This window comes from Vespa crabro, chromosome 6, assembly GCF_910589235.1.
Source record: "Vespa crabro chromosome 6, iyVesCrab1.2, whole genome shotgun sequence".
Taxonomy (NCBI): Eukaryota; Metazoa; Arthropoda; class Insecta; order Hymenoptera; family Vespidae; genus Vespa; species Vespa crabro.
Window position 1 is genome coordinate 4724442 of NC_060960.1, and position 22118 is coordinate 4746559.

Genomic DNA, 22118 nt, shown 5'->3' on the forward strand with positions numbered 1-22118 from the left:
ACAACGTAGGAATGCATGCATGTTGGAAAAAGGAAGTTACATATATACTCTTCCTCACTAATTCTCCACTACTATTTTGCATTGATACGATGTTTCTTTGATACAAGTTAATATCAATTAAATACAGAAAATGATTAATACAGCTAAAACAATTGTTATACTTTCGAAAGTTATCAGTGTACGATTGAGATTTGGCCGATTTGGTGAATATCATAGGATGAAACACGAGACTTGATATATAAACTTTTAACTTTTAAAAATTAAACGTTTGAAAAACATAGGTCTCTATATAAAATAGATCTTCACAGCTACAATACATTGTTTGGAAATTAATATAACAATGTGAGTATGAATGAGATATATATATGGCTGATGAATATGTACGTATATATTATGCTTGAAAATACTCAATGAGTGAAAAAAACGACCAGCTTCTTTAAAAAAAGGGAGTATCGGTTTGATTTGAGTTACATTTTATTAATACCCCAAACAAGAAACTCTTTTTAAAGAAAGACAAAAAAAAAGTAAAATTTCTTATCTTTGAATAACTTTACATATATATATTTCTTCTTGAATTACTACACGTTAAATATAAAATCTGGAAAATAAACGTAACATTGATAGTTCATTAAGGTGAATTTTTTCATTCTTTCTCTCTTTCTCTCTCTCTCTCTCTCTCTCTCTCTCTCTCTCTCTCTCTTTTTCTCTTTCTTGACGTATTCCCAAATTAATACATCTTACCGTAACAGCGTACGAGGCGAAACACAGAGGCACCATCATTTATCACCCCTGAAGGTGTGTACTCGCATGTACCGGTATTATACGATCGTACCTAGAGAGCGAGACGTATATCCAGTTAAAGTACGTGAAATCCAAGTGCTTTCAACTCCACCGCAGCCCACAACCATAACTCAGTACACTCGTCAGCTACGCTACATAGAAGTTAGAAAAATTTCATGGCTGACATCACAGCAACACTGAGCTTTACGTTTATGCCATCTGTGCGAGAGGGTATGATCTCTAACAACGTCACTTTTGGATGCCCCTATAAATGAGTAAATTATGTGCGAGCAACTGAACACGTTTGAACAAGTTAATTACTCGCACATTGTGGTACTGTAAGGAAGATTCTAAATTTATTTCGAGAAAGATCCAAGAACAAAGATACGTTGAGATCATTTATAACATGTAAGAATATCTCTCTGCTATATCTACATAGTTTGAGAAGACAATTATAGCGACATGACTCCAATACATATTCGTATCTTTCTTATAATCCAAAAATCATCCTGATCTCTTCAAAATAAAAAAGAAAACATGGCGTAAAATATTGAATATTAAATTAGTTAGATCATCAAAATTCGCAAGAAGACATCCATCGAACGATGATTCGAAAGAGCATGGTTATATACCAGGTGTTACGTACATACATAGGTGTGTATGTATATATATATATATATATATATATGTTATATACTCATACATATATAGCGGTACGTAGAAACGGAGATCAGCATACGTCGCGTATTATTTACAATTGGCGGCGATTTATGTCTTTGGGCCGGATGAGGGCAGGCAAAACAGGCAGGCTACGCCATGCAGAGGCCGAACAGAGAGAGGGAAAGAGAGAAAGAGAGAAAGAGAGAAAAAGAGAAAGAGAGAAAGATAGAGAAAGAGAAAGAGACGAAGGGAAGTTATAGAGAGGAAGAGAGTCAAGAGCACGCGCGAGCGTTCTCCACCTAGCGAAAGAGAAAGAGACAGATGAAGAAGGAATAGGTGGGGGTTGAGACGAGAGAGAAAGAGAACGAAAAAGAGAAGGGGCAGAGAGAAAGAGAGAGACCGTGGCCGCCTTGCCAGCCAATTCCCGGCGGCCCGCTATATTTACGAGGCCCATAAAGTAGCGGGCACGGCCGCGTATATTGCCGCGTAAATATCAGCTTATGGAAATATAGAGCTCAATATCTGCCTGCCTGCCTGCTCGCCTGCCTACCTGCCTGCCCTCCTGCTTGCCCTCCTGTCTGCTGCTTGCTTGCTTGCTTGCTTGCCTGCTTGCTTGCTTGCTTGCTTGCTTGCTTGCCTGCCTGCCTGCCTAGCCGATGCGTTCCATTGCTTTTCTTCTCTCTTCCCACATTCGATGGTCGCCCTGGAATCGAGATAGTTTTTCGCCTAGCTCGTTCATAATCGCCTATCTCACACTGGAAAATAATCTTTCGTGTTAGCTCGCGAGAGTTTCCGTTTTTAAAAGGACGTATGATTTAGATGTCTCTCTCTTTTTCTACATCACTCTTTCTCTCTCTCTCTCTCTCTCTATCTCTGTCTCTGTTTCTCTCTCTCTCTCTCTCTCTTTCTCTCTCTCTCTATCTCTGTCTCTGTTTCTCTCTCTCTGTCTCTCTCTCTCACTCATTCTGTCTCTCCTTGACATGTGCTGGTCCAAGATAAAGATAAAGGATAACCCGTTTGCTACGGGTTCCTACATTAAATGTCCTACGCGGACGCACGCATCGTAAATTTCGCAAATCTTCGATAAACGCCGGTGGTACGGGCCGTCTTACGAGAGGCAGCGCGGCATGGAATGCTCGTTAAATTAAATCGCCGCGGATAAGCAATGTTGTTCGAACGAGTTATGATAATTCGTTTTGCAGCGGTGAACCGTCGATACAGCCAATCCCTCCGACCAAGCGAAAGCGTTACGTAAGCTTTTGAGATGCAAAAGGAAGATGAATCGCGATTGGAATCTGTCATCGATAGCGATGTGCGTGCGATATCATTTCTACTCACATACATACGTGTATATATATATATATATATATATATATATATTTATATATGTGTGGCATGTACGCATTCGCATACCTGCGAGAGTCGCTCGGGATGCGGCTAGTAATTTAATTACGAATCGACGATAAGTGAGAGATATCGGCGGGAGTTAAATCGCTGAAGGGAAAAGACATCGCGAATTATCTTCGATCGAATCGCGTACGGATTTATTAAGGCGTACGAAACTTCTCGCGATAATAATTTACGCGATACTCATTCAAAGAATTATCATGCGCTAGTTTTACTACCTACGGTGCTTGTCTCTTGTTTCTTCTTAGTCTTCCTACTCTTCTATGATTCTCGCTCTAAGTACGCGATCATTCCGTATGTATCGAACCGGTTGCTATTGCAAAACGAAGTATTTAATGCTTCGCTATTGAAGACTGCTCCGTTCCCGCTTTAAATGCCTGCTACTTCTACTACAACCACTTTATTTATACGGTTTATCGATACGAGATCGACTCTGCTTTTCCTTTTTACAAGTTTCCTAATCACTAAGAGATCTTTACGACGACGCTCTGACATTAAATATTAATTAAAACTCGACGAATAAATGAGGTTAAAGAAGAACACTAACAAACGATCTCGAGAGCTTGAAATGTGCCGTATCAGACCACAGTATAACTGCGTTATATCGAGACAAGGCCAATGAAACGCGCGATCGCATGAAATCAGTCGTATCGTACTGAATGATTTGCGGTATACGCATACTCAAGCAGATTCTAACGAGAGAGCGAGAGCGAGAGAAAGAACGAGAGCGAGAGAAAGAGAGAGAGACAGACAGACAGACAGACAGACAGACAGGCAGACAGACAGGCAGACAGACAGATAGATTGGGGAGAGAGATGGACGAACGAAGCTAGTACGGGAGCCAGCACTAGCGAGTCCAGCGCGCGGGTGACCGAGAAGAACTAGATGAGGACGCCTGTCGCTGGCTGACACCATTAGGGTGGCCATCCGTCACCATTAACACAGATGTCCGTGTGTTTCCGCGAACATCGCATTAATCACACCTATCCACATAAATTTCCGACGGCGCGAACCGAGCAGCGAAACCCGAGCACGCCCTGACACCTTAATGGATGATAAATCAGGAATTCATTAATGGAGAAGGGCACCGACGACGTATTTACCAAATTGAATTCGATGCAGGCAAATGATTGTATTTTAATTTCACAATGGTCCTTCGTTATGACGAATACGCTTCTTTAATTCTTCTTTCCTATCTTGAGGCATTTTCAAAAATATCTTTTATTCTCATTATACGACAACTCATCGTGCCTGTATCACAGTTATTATTAGCGTTAGAAAAGCTCGAAGAATAATCTACGCGAGACAAAGAAGATAAAACGTGGTATGAGTCAGAATTTAACATCTAAACATTTCTTGGAAGCGTTGTTGGATGATAATGAATCAGTTGGCTGATTCGTTCGGAGTATTATACTAGAATTAACGATGAAATGTACGCAACAATATAAGCTTTACTTGAATATCAAAGAAAAATATTTATCGAATTACAAAGGTTTAGATAATTGAGATACATTTTTTGAAAATATCATGAAAATACAAACGTTGTAATATTGCTTACATAAGTTTTATACTAACGATAATAAGTTGTCCTTAGAAGCAGTGTTCTGATTGAATGTCTGCCATATATTTCCCCAGTGTGTTGTCGAGTAACCTGCTTTGAGCAGGAATTTGCAGAAGGTGTAACGAGTACCCTCCCACGGTGACTATTATCCGTTACCCAAAATTAAACCCCTTTCACATGAACTTGAAATCCCAGATGTTATTACCGTACAATTGCTTATATGCACGGAAAATGCAATCGTCCCTTCTTCTCAAAAGATTGTTCATCAACTTATTAACGGTGCAAACTGAAAGCATTTAGATTCTCTTACTAAAAAAAAAATACTGTTTGCATTCATTAATGAAAACGTTCCTATTTATGAACAACTAAGATATATTCATAGGAACATTAATTCGCTAAATTAACCGACATCTAGCTATCCCATTTACATCGTCTACGTGAGAAATATCTCGTTTTCTTACAATTTTCACGACTGTGCCATCTAACCACATGTGAGATATATTCATACATGTATAATGTATGTGGGTCACCGCATAAACAAGTTTGTACGCATCAACAACCGACTATAAAGCTTTAATGTGGACCCCTAGAACATTTGCTAGGAAATGATGTAAGCCGTTGCGAGAGACGTGAGAATTTATTTGAGCAAGAAAGAGAGAGAAAGAAACTTGCAGAAGGCAAGGAACGCCGAAGCAACAGCAAGCGAGAGAGAGAAAGAGAAAGAGAGAGAAAGAGAGAAATAAAGAGAGGGAAAGAGAGAGAAAGGAAGAAGAAACGAGGACCAGGTGAGGCGGACAACCGGTGGTAATGGAGTCGAGAGCTGACTGTAAATAATGCGGCTTATTGTTAAATCGCCGCGGTCCCAGCATCATTAACTCTATCGCAAATCTCACAGGCGCAGCGGGTGTCATGGTAACTCTTACCTCGAGTGCGTATGCGTGTTGCGGACACAATGCTGGCTAATGATGCCTCCAAGGCGGTACGTAGTCAAACGGACACGAGAGAGACGGAGGCATAGAGAAAGGAAGATGAAGAAAAGAAAAGAGAAGGATATACACGAGTGAAAATGAAAAAGATAAAGAATCGTGTACATGAAAGTAAATATAAACACAGTGAAACAAAAGAGAGGTGATAAAGAAGAACGAAAGAGGCGAGACATATAGGAACAAAGGTATGGCGAAAGAAGAGGAAGGACAAGAGAAACTCAGTTCATATTATTGAGAGGTCCGTCAGGAGCTCGATTATTATGTATTTTCGTCTCTCTCTCCCTTTTTCTCTTTCGACGATGCCGACGCTGGAAGGCCGTTGGTGATATGCCAACGTTCGTTGGTGGTACCTTGTATCGAGCAAATAGTCATGCCGACCGTCATGGATATAACAAAGACCACCGCAGGGGATGACCCTTCATCACCCGTCAATGGTACTACTCCCTCTATGAGATCTCTTCACCCTCCTCTCTTTCCTTCTCTTTTCATCCTTCTCTTTTTCTCTTTCTATCTTTCACACTCAGCTTCGCTTAGTCTACCACATCTTTTCTTTCTCTCTCTCTCTCCCTCTTCTTTAACCGCACGTAGTACTACTTAACATGTCTTACACTGTGAAAGCGTACTTCGTGCTAATGAACATCTTAATATTCACATCAAGCGCTTCCTTCTTACCGAGCATATAACACCTGCCTATCGGTCCACTTCGCACATACATGGACTATTCTTAGGCCAGAATTGTCGCTGTCGTTTATGCCGACTACCGTCATATGCTTGAACTTCAAGCAGATATTCTAGCTTTAGAAAGACGAGAGAGAATGAGATAGAGAAGCTGTTAACCCAACAGTCGATCCAACGCTTTTGGGATTTCTTTCGGTCGTAAGGCAAATAAACGCTATAGCTTCTGGTCCCTTCATATTTCAAATAAATAGTAACGCTTCCCGCTTTCCAAACCCTTACGAACATTTAAACTCATAGACCTATAAAATCACCCTTCACGATCGAACTTATTCTCTGGAAGAAGTCGGATCGTTTTACACGAGAAGAAAAAAAAAGAGGATTTGAAGGTGAAAGTGATGTCTTTTACGGCCGGCAACGGTAGAAAATCGAAAAACTTTCGACTCTCGGGAATCATAGCGATAAGCGTGATCGATAAAGGCCGTTGATATGTGAACGACACCGCATCACGCGGAATCATGCCCTGGAGATATTTTTGCAACGTTGCGATCGGCACGATCCAAAGTCGTCATTTCGTGTTATCGCGAAGGAAATATGAGTTCTCGTTCTTTTAACCTACTGTGGATTTTCGAAATGTCGAATTTAAAACTATCTTACCGTCTATGGTTGGACGGTAACATAATAAGAAAAAATATATTACATGCAAATGGACAAGCATGTCGTAAATAATGATCCTTGGCTTAAAAAGCAATAATAATAAGACAGTTTCCAAGAAACATTTGGGTGAATATAACATTTCGAGAATAGTCTTTCCCCGTTTTCTCGATAAAAAGCCGGGCAACATGACAGGACATCTGTCCATTATGGACAAAAGCCAAGAGCTTTGGCTCGAGGATCATTTCCCTGATGAGTGGCGATCAGTTTCGTGGAACCAGTCCTGTATTCGTTTTATTCCGCTGGCATCGATCAGCCGCTTTCTGCTTATCTAACTCGATCCAATTCGAAAGTCGAAGAAATTCCAACGTAAGGAAGCAATATCGAGCGATTTTATCTGAATGGCGTTTTCTCGATGGTATATCGCTGCACGCTTAAATAAATCCTCCAATAAACTAACGTCAATATATCTCGATGAAAACGAGAATACTTGTTAGCAGTCTGTTAAAATAAAAGGAGAAATGAATTCGTTAAGTATTGAAGAAAACTGTTCACTCTGTTACCAAAACTTTTTTCTTGTTCTGAAATAATACACCACTTATGATCATTCACGAAATAAGACAAAACTCTAATCGAATTTTTACAATGATCGAATAAAACAACAATGATTACATTTTATTCGCTAAAGATAATTTGAAAGGAAGTATAATAAGGTAACGGCGAGCGAAGTTGACGTTATTAATATATCGTCGGGAAAACGTCCGGACAGGTCGTTCCAAAGAATTAAAGGAATGGTATCATTTGGCAAAGTTATACCGTTATATTTGGCCGGCATGTAGCGTCGTTTGCCGATATTACGTCGGTGGCCGATGTACTCGCGCCTTCTATCTCCTTCTCTCTTCCTCTCTCTCTTTTTCCCTCTCTCATCGCCAACTGGCGCCCTCTTTTCCCGAGACGACGTCCGCCATATACTCCAACGCCCTTCGAAAAAAGTGCTTCTGCGCCGCACTGAAAGGAGAGTGAGAGAAAAAAAGTGAGCGGAGACGATGTAAAGAGGTCTCCGGGAAAAAGAGCAACCGCAATTTCGCCGCACAATCGTGTTTCTACCGGCGTAGAGAGAGAGAGAGAGAGAGAGAGAGAGAGAGAGAGAGAGAGAGAGAGAGAGAGAGAGAGAGAAAGAGAGAGAGAGGAATCTAAAGGGGAGAAAGAAGACAGAAAGAAAGAGAGAGGATAAAGAGAGAGAGAGAGAGAGAGTGGGCAGAGGATGGGGGTAGTTTTTGCCACGGTCAACGCTGACCGCAGCACTGGACACAGCAATACCGAGTTCCCGGTTTGGCATTTTACGGAGCCATTTGAACAAGATGGTGCGTGATAATGGCGCCTTATAGAGGAAAAGCAATTTCTACCCGCAGAATCGTGGTGCGGCGAGAGCTTGAAGCTCTCGCACTCCTGCTGTTACTGCTACTACTGCTACCGCTGTTCGGCTTAGCTTTCGGCATGCCGCTGCTATTATGTCAATTCGCACTCTTCGAACTAACGACGAATACGAGGATCGTTTAGCCTCGACCACGCCTTTAATAAAAGGTCTGTTAGCAAAAGGATGCTCTTTCTGAAGAATCACAGGCTATTATCCTCGTTTTTTATAGGAGGTTAAGGAGATTGTTTCGAAGCTAGAAAATAAATCGATAAATTCTAGAACAAAATCAAGGATAGTTTCTCGAGAAAATATCGATGCTGAATCGAGCGGAATATTGTACTAGGCGATGTTTCTAGAGCATAGTTGTTTTACAGAAAAAAAAAGAATAAATAAATAAATACTTTAATTATATACCGAATGTCTACAATGGTAAGCATTGTCGGGAGATTGTTGACCGTAAAACAGTGGCACGAAGATTGCAAAAAAAGGAGAGAAAAGTTAGAAAAGTCGGAGGAGAAAGAGAGGCGAGAAAAGAGCTTCGGCGTGAACGTGCGGCTTTAGCGATGTTCACGAGCTTTACGAGCGCAGCAGTCATGGGTACTCGTCGCGCGACAGCTCTCAGCCGTCGTCGCGTGAAAAGAGCGACGTGTAATATTTCTTTCCCCGCTCGACGCTACGACGCTGTCGCTTCGTTTGCCGCCATAAATCTGGCATTTATTACGCGCGGCCAATGTGTTTATATCCTTTATCGAAAAAGTAGACGTGTCGTCCTTTAAAGCCGATTAAGATCAATACGGATTTCAGATTATTGTATTTCACGACAGATTTGTTATTAAAAAAAAAATAAAAATAAAAAAAAAAAAAAGTAATAACAAAAAGGAAAATATCTTAACGTTCCTCTCGAAATGAATTCGTATTAACAATAAATTACGACACTTTTGATTTTTGTACAAACTATATGTATGAAGTCGATTATTATCTTGGACAATTTAAAAAAAAAATGATCAATTCCATATAATATTTTTCTTAGAATTAAAAAAACATTTCTTACAATTAACGAACTATTAATGCAATAATAAATATTGGATATATTACTGCAATAAAAAATTTAATGATTAAATAAAACTTATATTTTTAAAATAACATAGTTGGTATATTAACGATAAATAAAATTTATTTTTAATTTCTAATGTGTGTCGAATTGTATCTATTTTAACTAAAGATTGTTATTAAATTAATAAGAATTAGATATAAAAATTATAATCAATACTCTATGTCTGTCTTCAGAGATACAAATAGGTAAATGAAAATAGAACTATTATAGCCTCTTATAATTCGTATGAACGGAAACGGAAATATTTACGATAGTCGTTTTAGACGTTCTATCTTCGAAAATCGACTACAGATGATAATTTCTAAAGCCACGATGTTCATCTGGAACAAAAAGAATACCAATATTAGTCATACAACATTAACCTATCATAAATGTTTCCAAGCATATAAATTATGATTATGATATATATATATAATGTTTTACATAGATATGAATAACAGAACTTTTCTATCCAAATATTCTTTCTAATCCAAATTGTTATTACCGTGATCTTTTAGAATATATGTAAGTACATATATGAGAGAAAAGATAAATGTCTACTTTCTAATTATTATAAATGATACATACATCACTTTTACGACCACTTCTATTAATAGAATTTTTTTTATCCATATTTTCGACTTTTTCAAATCGAACTAGATACAGTATCTTAAATAGAAAGAGAGAGAGAGGGAGAGAGAGAGAGAGAGAGAGAGAGAGAGAGAGAAGTATAATGGGCAACCTCGTCGTCCTCGTCGTCGTCGTCGCCGTCATAGTCGTATTTGGCCGATCCTTCGTGAGTCGCGGCATTTCGAGAAGTAGAGAAGAGAGAAGGAGATAATAGAAACATGGTGCGGCAGAAGAAGAAGGGGCAGAAGGTATGGAGGGGGATGTGGAAGGCTACCAGATATAAATTTCCTGATATTCGACCGTTCGTGTCGTTTGAAATGGGGCAGTTTTCTCGGGACCTAATGGTTATTGCCTTTCTCGGCGGACATATTGCGTTCCATCCAATGCAATGTGTGCGGCCGATATATCAGGGCTCTTCGTTCTCTCGGGTCGTACTCTCTCTTTCTCTCTCTCTCTCTCTCTCTCTCTCTTCTCTCTCTTTCTCTCTTTCGAATAAGGGTAGCTGTCGGGGGCGTGGATGGGAGAGCGAGAAAGAGAGAAAGAGAGGGATGGAGGTATAGGCGGTGGAGGTGAAGGAGGAGAGGAAAAGGATAGAAGTGGGAGAGATGTCGAGCGCGCAGTTACCGGAAAGCCTTCCACAACGGAGCAGCGGCAGTCCGCGCGGTGGTCGTGCCCTGCCAGACTGCAGACGGGAAGTGGCCGAGGTGTGGCCGCGGAGTTGAATTATTACAAGCTGCCCCGCCATTCATACAGGATGTATGCCCCCGGCCCGCGACCGTAAATCTTCGATGCTATGTCAGCCCTCGACTTCTCGCATGCCGCCCTCCTTTTCACCCTCATCCTCCTCACTCTTATGACCCCTTATTATCGTACGTCTCAAGCATGGATTCTATGACATAACTTTGGCCCATCTACTGATCGCCCATAGTCGATTTTTCAATCCCCATTAGCGAATTCCACAAGTTCTACTGCTTCTTCTACTTTTTCTTCTTCTTTGAGTCTTTTCTTTTCTTTCGACGATTCACCAACGGTGATTAATGATCCAACGAGATGGCTCGTTTTCACCGATATCGATTGATTGTCATTTCATGGATATAACCCTGTCATTCGAAATACCAATGGAAAAGTCAAGGCTGGAAAATGATTGCACGTTGACAGCAGTGATAAGATAACGAGATAAAAGTATGTGAAACGTTTGGAAAAAGTTCCGTGAGCCGATTACCGACCAACCTAAGATTATCCTTTGAAAATCGATAAGCGACGCTTAGGATCGCCCTTTCTCATTACGATAACGCACTTCTGATATAGAGGAGGGAGAAATGGAAGTCTCGTTTCCGTTTTACCGCTCACTACTGGCCAAGTTAAACGGTACAGTCCGCGAAAAGCTTTTAAAGTCTGAAATATTCAACGAGTCGGCGTTTCCATCGAATGCACTCTCAGAAGCAGATCGTCGGATAAAAAGGGGATGGAGGAAATGCGGAACGATGGAAAAGAAGGAGAAAGATCGTCGTACCGCTCCGAAACGAGCTGTCCAGCGAAGCGGTACCAGTTAGCAGATTCCAGAGATCCGGTAGCAAATGCCGTACAATCTTAAGTTCTCTCTTGGTGGAATAGGACAGGATAGCTGTCTAGAGATGCCAAGCACGTATCGACAAGCTGGTCACCGACGCGCGCTCGATCCTAACCTCGAATAGAAAAAAAAGAGAAAGAGGTTTTCCCTGCCGCTTACACACAAGCTGCCACCTTTTCCCCACTCCATCTTCTCATCCACTTCCTCATCCACCTTCTCCTCCGTCTTCTCCATCCCAACCATTCCTATATCCGAGAGCTTTTACAACGGTCAGCGCTCTCTGATGCCCGAACAAATCTCAACGGCGACTACTCCTCGCGCGTACTCCAATTTAACTAAATCCTTTCCGTTCTTCTTCCTCCCTTTCCTCTTTCGCTTCCTTTACGGCGTAACCTACCGCTTCTCCCCTTCCGCCACGCTCGACGAGAGAACCCATACGCGAAGATAAGATTGGAAAAGTTGTATGAGGGGCAACTTTAACAGCTATATAACCATTACAGTGCCGATAAAGTGGAATCTAGTGTCTTAACGGTCTGGAACGAAATTCCAGATATAGCATCGTATATTCCAATGGAGTTAAACACGACGTTCAGATACTGCTTCCTACCCGTTCCCTCCAAGAGTCTACGCGACGGTTTATTGACCGATAGATCCCTACAATATCGGAATTCTTCCGTCGGTATCTCGCGTTGCGCGCCTTTTATGAATTCCCCACTCCCTTGCTATAAAGGTCCCTGACGAACATATGTCTTCTCGAATAATTTTGGTCAAAGATCGCGATCACTTCCCAATATTTCCACTCCCTTCTCTTTTTCTCTCTTATCGTAAAGCCGTTATCAAAGAAGTTCAAACGATCGTAACGATCGATGTCTTTTTCCGTCGATAATAAAAATATCGTTTTTAAGATTACATTGATTTATTAAATGTTAAATATATTTCAGTGAGATCCTGATTTCGAAATAAAACATAAACGCTATATCGACATATATGTATATGTATCTAGATACATATTTATGCATAAACATAGTGACTATATTATACGTACATACAAACATAGATAGGAATAAAATGAGTGAAAGAAAGAGAAAAAGAAATATAGAAATAGAGAGAGTATGGGATATGGTAAAACGTGTTTGTGCTTCGGGCTAAGCTTGCCATAACTCACCAACGGGACTGACAGCTTGCATAATACCCGCGAAATTGGTTTTATAAGACGACGCCGAGCACTGCTTCACAACAATGCCATAAACGCTCTGGGTAAATTACGATTCAGTGGCGCAAAAACCTTGGAGGGGAGAACGTTGTGTGCGTAGGTAGAACGTTATTCTCGGTGTGCCTCTCTCGACAGTCTTGGCTTAACAGAGAAGAAGAGAGAGAGAGAGAGAAAGAAAGAGAAATCGTTGAGAAAAGAGCGTTAAAAAAGAAATATTCAAGAATAGCGCTCTTCGAACATATTCGCGCAATGAGAAAAGTGTTCGTTCGTTCGTTCATGCACATTGTATATCATTTCCAAGCCGCATGCACTTGTAATCTTTAACGCAGGCATGCGCGGACAAGCATACTCTTTACGCCTATTTCCTTTTATCTCCCTTATCTTCTTATCTAAGAACGAAAAAGCATCGTAAACGCTTAGAGAACCACTTTGAATTTTAAACCTCCTAGAAGTGAGTAAACTCATGCGAGTTCTGCGATTTATGAATAATCAGTGAGCAACGATGATGATAGAAAAAGAAAGAAAGAGAGAGGGAGAAAGAGAGAAAGAGAGAGGGAAAGGAGAGAGGGAGAGAGGGGAGAGAAAGAGAATAAGAAAAGGAAAGTAAAATTATGTTATGAAAGGAACATGTCTTTGTTACGAATGAAATGTTACCAGACGATTTCGAGTCATAGGACTTTATGCCAGTAAGAGACGCCGAGTGAAAATTTATAGTTTTGTTAGAGAGTCAATGTTTTCCACAGGATGTGCGCACGCACGCTGAGGGTTCTATGATTAATGGCCATATCATAATTCCACGCAGGTGAAGTCATTCGGTGTGTTGTCTTACACATTCGAAGAGTCTTCATTCTCTTGTCATACCGAAGAATTATTATCTCTCTTTCTCTTTTACTGATATCACAGTTTTAGGATGGATTCATAAAACATTCACGGTGGCGTAAAAGAAAAGAATCAAACGTACGATATCCACATTCGTTCACTTTGATTTAACAAAGCTTGTAAATTTTACGCTTTCTACGCGAGAATTAGATGGCAAGGCGTGAATGTAAATTCGTGAACGCGATAAAGCCGCCGACTGTGGGCGACAACAAGTCCGATTAAACATATCGGCAGACTTGCGTTCGACAAAATCGCGCGGAACAAGCTTCTACTGAATGTGGGCGTCTCGCGAAACTCGTCATAACATTGATTCTGTTCCTTCCAAAGTTTGTAAAAGCGAAAATTAAAACAAAACGATCTATAAAAGATGACGTTAATCTACATAATCTCTCATATTTTAATCAATTTCAAACAAAATTAATTCCTATATAATCACTGAAGTACATATAACGTCATAAAAAGAGAATCACATAAATTAAAAACGAATACTATTTGTTATCATTAAAAATTCCAATCAATCATACATGCTTCGATTCAAATGAAATATCCAAATAGACTTGTAATAAGTTATTAAAAGAAAAATAATGACAAGATAAAAATGATATATTACGGAAACGAAAATTTTCAACACATAAGATGAAATCTACCCAACCTGCATATCCACATAATCTCAAAGAAAAATGAAGTCGGAAAGAGGCACTCTCGTCGTAAACTCGTGATCTCAAGAGCTATCTCTTTCTCTTTCTCGAAGTAAGGTAGAAAGCGGACGGAGGTCGTATCGGAGATTACAGTCCGTCGTTATTTTGTACACGCGCGATAATCATAAAGCTCGCACAAAGAACCATTATAGTTAGGCGCGCGTGCGCGCTCACGGCCCATCTTGGAGAAAGGGCACGGTAAAACGCGTACGAAAACTGCCCGAAGATCACCCTTATACTCGTGGTAAGTAGCGGCTATGAGTCGGTTGGATGTGCACGGCATCGTTGTAAGTCCGCCTGCAAACGACGAAATTATTCAAATGCTTCGTGGTTGCAAACGGTTCCGCGTGCGTTACCGTGGTGACGACAAGAGAGCGTGAGAGTGTGCATATATACATGAGTGAGCAAGCGAGCGAGCAAAACGCGAGCGCGTTCCAACAACGACGAAGAAGGCGAAGATAGTAACTCCGAAAAAAAAAAAAAAAAAAAAACAGGACTTTTGGGTATTTCTCTAGCGATAAATTGCTGTCGATATCGCGGCCAATTTCCTGAATGCGTTTAAGATGTACCCGTATCCCGGACGCTTGCCGTACTACCGGAGTCGATAATATATGACTTGACAGTTTCGACGGCATATTTCCTCTCCACGGTAAAGGCGTAATACAAGCACAAATCAACGAACTCACTTCGAAAGATTTCTCTCTCTCTCTCTCTCTCTCTCTCTCTCTCTATTTATCTATCTATCTTTCGCTTTTCGTCTTCGATAACTTCTACTTTTTTAAACGAGTAAGAAATTAGCAAAGCAGAACAGTCTTTTTTAGATCTTCAAAAAATTCCAACTTCGTTCTCGTCTTAAATAACTTTTTTCTTTATATCTCGAACGTGCCAGACATTTGAAAAATTAATCGATCACGATGCCTGTGCGATTCCGAAACTCAGACAAAAATTCCATACGTTAATGGTACGTTTCAAAACGGGTCATTCATAAAAAAAGGAAAAGCTGTCTGGCAGCTTGGCCGACGTATATTTAAATTAGAGTTCGTGTTATGAGCATGTAAAGCGACGAAGCGCAGAGTCATTACACGGCCGTGCCCAGCAGTCATTATGTTCGTTCTGATTTGCTCCGCTCATTCACGATCATTTCGGCGTCATGTCGATGAAAAATGGACGATCGTCCGTCCCGCGATAATGGCTATTCCGCTATAGATATATGTACGTATGTATATACATACATATATACTCTATGTATAGGTACGAACGAATCGACATGCATCGATCCTCACGTTTCCACTTTGAACAAAACCGTTAACGTCACTCCGCGTGACTCCGCTTTATACGTCGTACGGGTAAATTATTCCGAATCTGGTCGCTTATACAGCATTCGGACTTGTTAACATGTTGAAAGTAAAGAAGGTACATAATTGGAAAAATATTTCAGGCGGAATAAAAGACGACGAGACAAATTTTCAAGATAAAAAGAAATCGAGTAACGAATGATATTTGTAAAAAAAAATTCAAGTACTCATAGAAAATTTTACTCGAGTTGTAGTAGGGATGGAATAGTTGAGGATAAAAAAAGAAAATGTGAAGAAAAAGTGAGAAAGAAACAGAGAGAAGGAGAGAGACAGAGAGAGAGAAAGAGAGAGAGAGAGAGAGTAACGAAAAGGAGCGGGTAGTGAGGAGTGAAAAGCCAACAGTGATTTACCGAGGTATGTCGCGCGCCAGATTACCCCTACAACCCTTACATCACTAACCCCCTTTACCGTCCACGGAAAGTTGACGGAGAAAGCGCACGGCCGCCCACGCCGCAATAAACGAGCCAATTAATATTGTTTCCCTCGCCCGACCTCCGCTGCCCTTGACGCTTCGCCGGTTCATCCTTGCTCACGGCTGAATAATTACGGCAACATCCGGTGGATGAAGGATCGTGATAAGTCGACATTACCGACCGACTAAACTCCAAAACAAACGATCGAAAATCAAAGGAATGATGTCCGTCTAACTTTTCACTATATACCTATATATATATATAGGTATATATATATATATATGTATATATATATATAGGTATATATATATATATATATATATGTATATGTACATAGAAACAATGATCAACTTTTACAATTAAAATTATTCTTTCATAAATTGATATGTCCATTTAATATCTTCGATACCTAATTTTAGAAGTAAAGAAATAAAAAGACAACTTTTTATCATATTTTTTTCATATTAAATCTTATCTCTTTTGAAACATGATAATACCAGTCTTTTATACGTCAACAAACTAATCTTACAAAGATTATAAATAAAGTTTACAAAACCGAATGACGGTCACTGGCATACTCTACGGCGCTGAATCTTGTTAAGGCGATAATTAAGTCGCCTCGCAAATTTTCCTTGGCAAAACGAATAACAGGAAGAAGATCGGCGCTTTCTGTTTTTCATTATCCGAAATTTTGGTGCACCTCACGAAATTTCACCATACCTTCGCTGAAACCCTACAATCGCCGGACGGTCTTTCATAAATATTTAAAACGCTTACCCATCGGCGCTTACAATAAATCTACCTTTATGATTTCCAAAGGCATGCCTTAATCATATGGCATGGGCATAAAAATCATCGTACATTAAGAAATGTTGCCGAACAGTAGGCCGGCTTTTTTGATTCTTTATAGTTCCGACAAGCAGAAATATCTAAGCGGATAAATTTGCGTCGACATAGAAATTTTTTGTCTTGTTAATAATGTAATTTTTTACTCTTAATTCCAAGAGTAAATATTACTTTACCTATCTCTCTCTTTCTCTCTCTCTTGAAAATGAGAAAGAGAAAGACAATATTATTTGTTCATTGTATGGAAAAACTCGGAAGGATAAAAGGAAATAAAAGAGAACAGAGGAAAAAATAAAAGAAGGAAAGAAGACAGGACCGTAACACAGCAGTGATTCTGGCACTCGCACCGATGTTAGTAACCTCCATCAGACCTGGCGTTGTTTTAATGCGCTGCGTGATTCTGTGCCGGTCTGCTTGATGAGCCTTCCTAATAACCAGTCGCTCACACGTCTGCCCTTCTCTTCCCTCGAACACCCTCGACATCGGGCTCGCACCACCTACACGAACCGACCCCTTCTCGACGAGCTGCGAAACTGTGGCATGTCGGCTTCGCATCAATCTTGTTAAATTACCCGCCGGGCCAGGAGTCGTTCTTTCGCTCGTGGATTGATAAATTGCCCGATCCCGTCTTCCGCAGACACGTAACGCTCGACCTCGAGACGAGAGAGCGAACCAACGAGAAAGACGAAGAGAAAGAGAGAGAGAGAGAGAGAGAGAGAGAGAGAGAGAGACAATCAGAGAAAGAGAACAAACGAGAGAGAGAGAGAGAGAGAGAGAGAGAGAGTCAAGTCCGAAATGCGGCGAAGAAAATCAAATTAACGTACATGGCTCCTCTGCTTTCTGACGCTCCGGATCTCCACGGTTATCCGCATTTGGAACCACTGCCAAACTGTCCTTCAGCGATCAAGACAGCCGAGTCTACGGTCGCGAAGTCGATGATAGATCGTAGCTTACTGGAAAGGCATCTATTATGGCCGTCGTACAGGATTGAGTGATTATAGGTTTAAGGACGTGACCTCTTTGCGTTCCTTTCTTCCATCAAACGTTCTTCCTTCATCACGTAGCTAACTTAATATCAAAACCACTGAAGACTCAATCGATCGATTTCTTTTAATCTTTCAATGACGAACGAACAAAACACGATGTTGTAATTCCCATTATTGACACAAAATCATTCATATCTGATAGAAGAACATTAAACGTGATTTGATCGTAGGAAAGGAAACATTTTTCATTTTATCGCAATGGCTTTACATTTACATTAGATGGAACGTATCTTGGTTACGTAGATACCCACTTTACTTTACGAGCTAGTATCCCACTCACGAACTCTGTTACCTGCTTACCTTAGATCTCAGCATCTTGGCCCCCCCGTCTGAGACAGAATGCGTCCAATCGCCTTCGGGTTCGCGATATGAAGATAACTATCGGCTCGTAACACCTCTTGACTGTGGCGAGAAGGAGCGTATGCGTCGCAACTAGAGGGGAGAGAGAGAGAGAGAGAGAGAGAGAGAGAGAGAGAGAGAGAGAGACAGACAGAAAGAGAGAGAGATGGGCATCCACCTAGACTCGGATCACAGGATAAGATAGAAAGAAGGCCAACTAAGCCATTGCTGATAGCGTCTCTAAGCTCGTGTGGACCGAACAGCTCGTGAAGCGCCACTGGCTAATGGTTGGTCCGCGGCTTTAACACGACAACGCGACCATGTTGAGTCAGACCAACGTAATCCTTACATATGGCTCAGAGATTCCGTAGGATTAGGAAGGCGCGAACCCATTGTGTGTTCCCCTTCTCTCATTTCAACTTGCTTCGTTCATCGAACGGCTTCCTACACCTTGGCAAGTTCTCGACATTACAAACACCACATTCGGGACTTCAGGACACCATTTTCTCTCTCTCTCTCTCTCTCTCTCTCTTTCTCTCTCCCTCTTCTTTTTCTTTTTCTTCTTTTAAAACGTTTTATTTTGGACTTATTAATTTCTCACTGAGAAGTAGAATATCACGTTCCTTGTGCTATTTCGTGATTTTATTAGAACGTCCTTGTAACAAATTTAATGCACGTTAAGATAGAAGCCCATCGTAAAAGAATCTTATACGATTTTATTAGTTGTTAAAATCCAAACATGACGGCGCTACAAGTATTTACATACAGATAAGGTAGACCGAATCAAGAAAAGCACCGAGTTTCAATAGCTGGACGGTTGGTTGGCTTCTCGAATCTTTCGCAGACGAACATGCACGCTCGCGCCTTCACAAATCGAGTGGTTAAGAACGGCAAAACGTATATTTTCAAAGCTCGTTTTTGCACAATACGCAAAGTGGTAGCTATAACGTATCGTAGTTGGTCCGTACAACCCCGGCAGGATTCTCGAATGATAAATGGCTTTTGGTGGACTAGTTAATGAGTCGGGCTAGACTGACTTATATAACGACCCTACCTTGGATTTTCCAGCGCGAAACGAGTCAGTACTCTCTTTCTCTCTCTCTTTCTCTCTCTCTCTCTCTCTCTCTCTCTCTCCCTCTCTGCAAGAGGCAAAAGGCAAGAGGCAAGAGAGAGAGAGAGAAGGAGTGAGAAAGCGAAAGAGGACGCTATGCGATGCGCGGGAGTAGCCCGCGCGTATCATCGTTACGGCTCCCCGCTCATTATTCAAACTTACCGCGTTCCATCTATCTCAGTTTTACATCGCTGGGAGGATGTGAGCTGCGTGACGACGTCGTACCGGCTCGAGAGATCCCCCGCCATGCATTATTCACAATTTCATATTGAAATTGCACGAGCAACGACGGTACTCGGCTACTGCCGCCGGCATCGTCATCGTAGTCGTTATAGTCGTTGGCAGCGTGCGAAGAAATGGAAACACATTTTATCTTACGTCATGGCGACAGCCAGTCAATGTCGTCATTTTTGACAGGAACTGTTATTTTATATTTTACAAATATACTTGCCATCTTCTCAGCGCGTCGATTGAACGCTTCTCTCATAAAAACTTGGCATTTGCCTAACGAACCGTTCATCCGATATTTTTCACTCCTCCCTTTCTCCTTTTATTTGTCTTTCTCTCTCTCTCTCTTTTTCTCTCTCTCTCTCTCTCTCTTTCTTTCTCTCGCTCGTCGCCAATGCGAAGACGTACAGTAAATAATTAATTACCCATCTCCGCGCGACGCGCAAAAACGGTCCAGAGGAAACAATTAGCCCGTGAAACCGGTCGATTAAACGCTACTCCGAGGTGATATTTCACGCCAAAGAAGATGTGGGCTCTTGAATACCAAGTATACTTAACATAGTATATCTACTTAACGAGCATCTCATCCAGATGTGTATACCGAATCGAAGAAATTAGTACAATCTTTTACATCTGACCAAACGACAGAATAATGGAGACCGGTTCGTTCAGGAAAAGTGAATATCATCGCGATAGAATAGCGAAGAATAGGTGAAAAAAAATAAATACGAACTTTTCTACTTTCGCCAGAGACTCGCTTCGAGTCACTAAGGAGGAAAAGGTCAATCGCGAAATGGTGTCAGCATTACCGTGTCCAATTGAGCAACTCCGCGCTTCCATTCCTTAGTTACGGTAACGTATGCCCATTACCTCGTTTACTGTCCCCCGGTGACGTAATGCCAAGGTGCGTACCCATACCTGTTTCGAATAATGCACACGGCGAACAATGACATGCGGTGATGTATATGGGTTACGGGTCTAGCAGCTGTTGCTCTCGACAACTGGTTCCTCACACTCCTGTGAGCACTCACAATATCACAATGACGTGCGAGCACTTGTGACAGCATCGTGTGGGTACTACATACTACACTGGAGTTTGTATTACAAGCGCTTGGCTGCACGCAAGGATGGCGAGAGCGACTCTTGACGGTCGCCTCGTAAAACGTGCGCGCGCCCGCAAGCGAGCGTACGACCACTGCCTCTTCGTGTCGAGTGTCGGCCTCTCTCTCTCTCTCTCTCTCTCTCTTTCTCTCTCTCTCTCTCTCTCTCTCTCTCTCTCTCTTACTCTCTTTACCTCACCATCGTATAAGGAGAATAGATATTTCCAAATCAAACGAGCATGAAAAGCAGGGTGCACCTTCCATTTAGAGACTTACGTCTTTTGTTGGCCGCTATGAAAGAAGCATCGTTATTTTCGATTTGTCTACTCGAGCTACTTTGAAACGCGATGCTCTCGAAGAATCGTGTAGCCCCAGGGAGAAAATTTAATGTTTCGCAATATGCGTCACTCTTTCTGACGCTTCGTTGAGTACCAACTTTGAGTTCCTAAAAGCAAAAACCATGGGTGGTAAGTAACGACGTTAAACAATCTTTTTCGAGTCCAACGATTGTTTCCACTGATGTAACTTGAGAATTTACCATTATTGTATTTCGATAATTTTTCAGAGTGTTTAGGTCAAAGTATCTCAAGTTAAATATCGAATGAAATCATTTATTAAAAAGAAAATAGTATACGCTCTTCTTCTTCTTCTTCTTTTCTTTCGTTTTAGGACAATTCAACGTCTCATCGATTAATGATTTTAACAAGACTCGCGCGCGAGTTCACCGCGATTCAACGAGAAGTTCAATTTAGGTGGATACCACAGATAGACCCTTTCACGTCGAACTTAATGTACTATGGTTTGTAAACCCTTGACAGCTTTACCCTTCTCGATAGCCATGCGCACGCTGCTGTAGGGTCGTATTCCCGTGCTATCGAGCCTGGATCACATCACGTCGCGTCGGATCGCGTTACGCTCTCGACACTGATCGGAGATTAGCGCTCGCCCAGTTCCTCTCGTCTCGTCTCTCTCTCTCTCTCTCTCTCTCTCTCTCTCTCTCTTTCTCTTTCTCTCTCCCTTTCGCTCGTTCTCTCACTCTCCCTTCTCTACCGTCATCCTCTTTCTTGCACTACCACCATCCATCCAATCGCATTCAAATCACGTACAAAGAGCTCAACTTGAGAACTTCTCTCTTGGTAACCGCACTGCTGGTGCCTTGCCTATCTGACAGCCATATCTAACGGATTTTTAACGACCCTTTGTTAGCCAAAAAGAGCGTAAGCACCCGATAGTCTCGAACGCCGTCGTTTTCTCTTACCTTACCCCGCTGAAAAACCTCACGGAAAGAAATAGAGAGAAAGAGAGAGAGAGAGAGAGAGAGAGAGAGAGAAAGAGAGAGATAGAGAGAGAGAGCTTGATCGGATGCTGGAGATCTCATCCCGGATAGCCACTTAGATCGGCTTTGAAACGCGAGACGCGTAAAGAGTCCCCGACATTTTTTCTTTACGCCTGAGAAT

The 22118-nt window shown here is 41.4% G+C and overlaps 1 protein-coding gene and 1 long non-coding RNA gene across 5 annotated transcripts in view; both read right to left on the reverse strand.

Moving 5' to 3' along the window:
- The window catches only part of LOC124424785, a 69652-nt gene that overhangs the window by 46054 nt on the left and 1480 nt on the right, over positions 1–22118 (reverse strand). The window lies entirely within an intron of this gene.
- LOC124425269 lies at positions 538–22055 on the reverse strand. Of its 4 annotated transcripts, XR_006942467.1 has the most exons (4): positions 21200–22054; positions 18184–21106; positions 17662–17921; positions 9241–9574 (listed from the first exon to the last, which is right to left on the reverse strand). It is a non-coding gene; the product is annotated as an uncharacterized LOC124425269 (long non-coding RNA). The 4 variants fall into 4 exon arrangements; XR_006942465.1 differs by lacking the exon at positions 9241–9574 and adding an exon at positions 538–2195 and having other exon boundaries at positions 17662–21106; positions 21200–21593; XR_006942466.1 differs by lacking the exon at positions 9241–9574 and adding an exon at positions 4702–7731 and having other exon boundaries at positions 17662–21106; positions 21200–22055.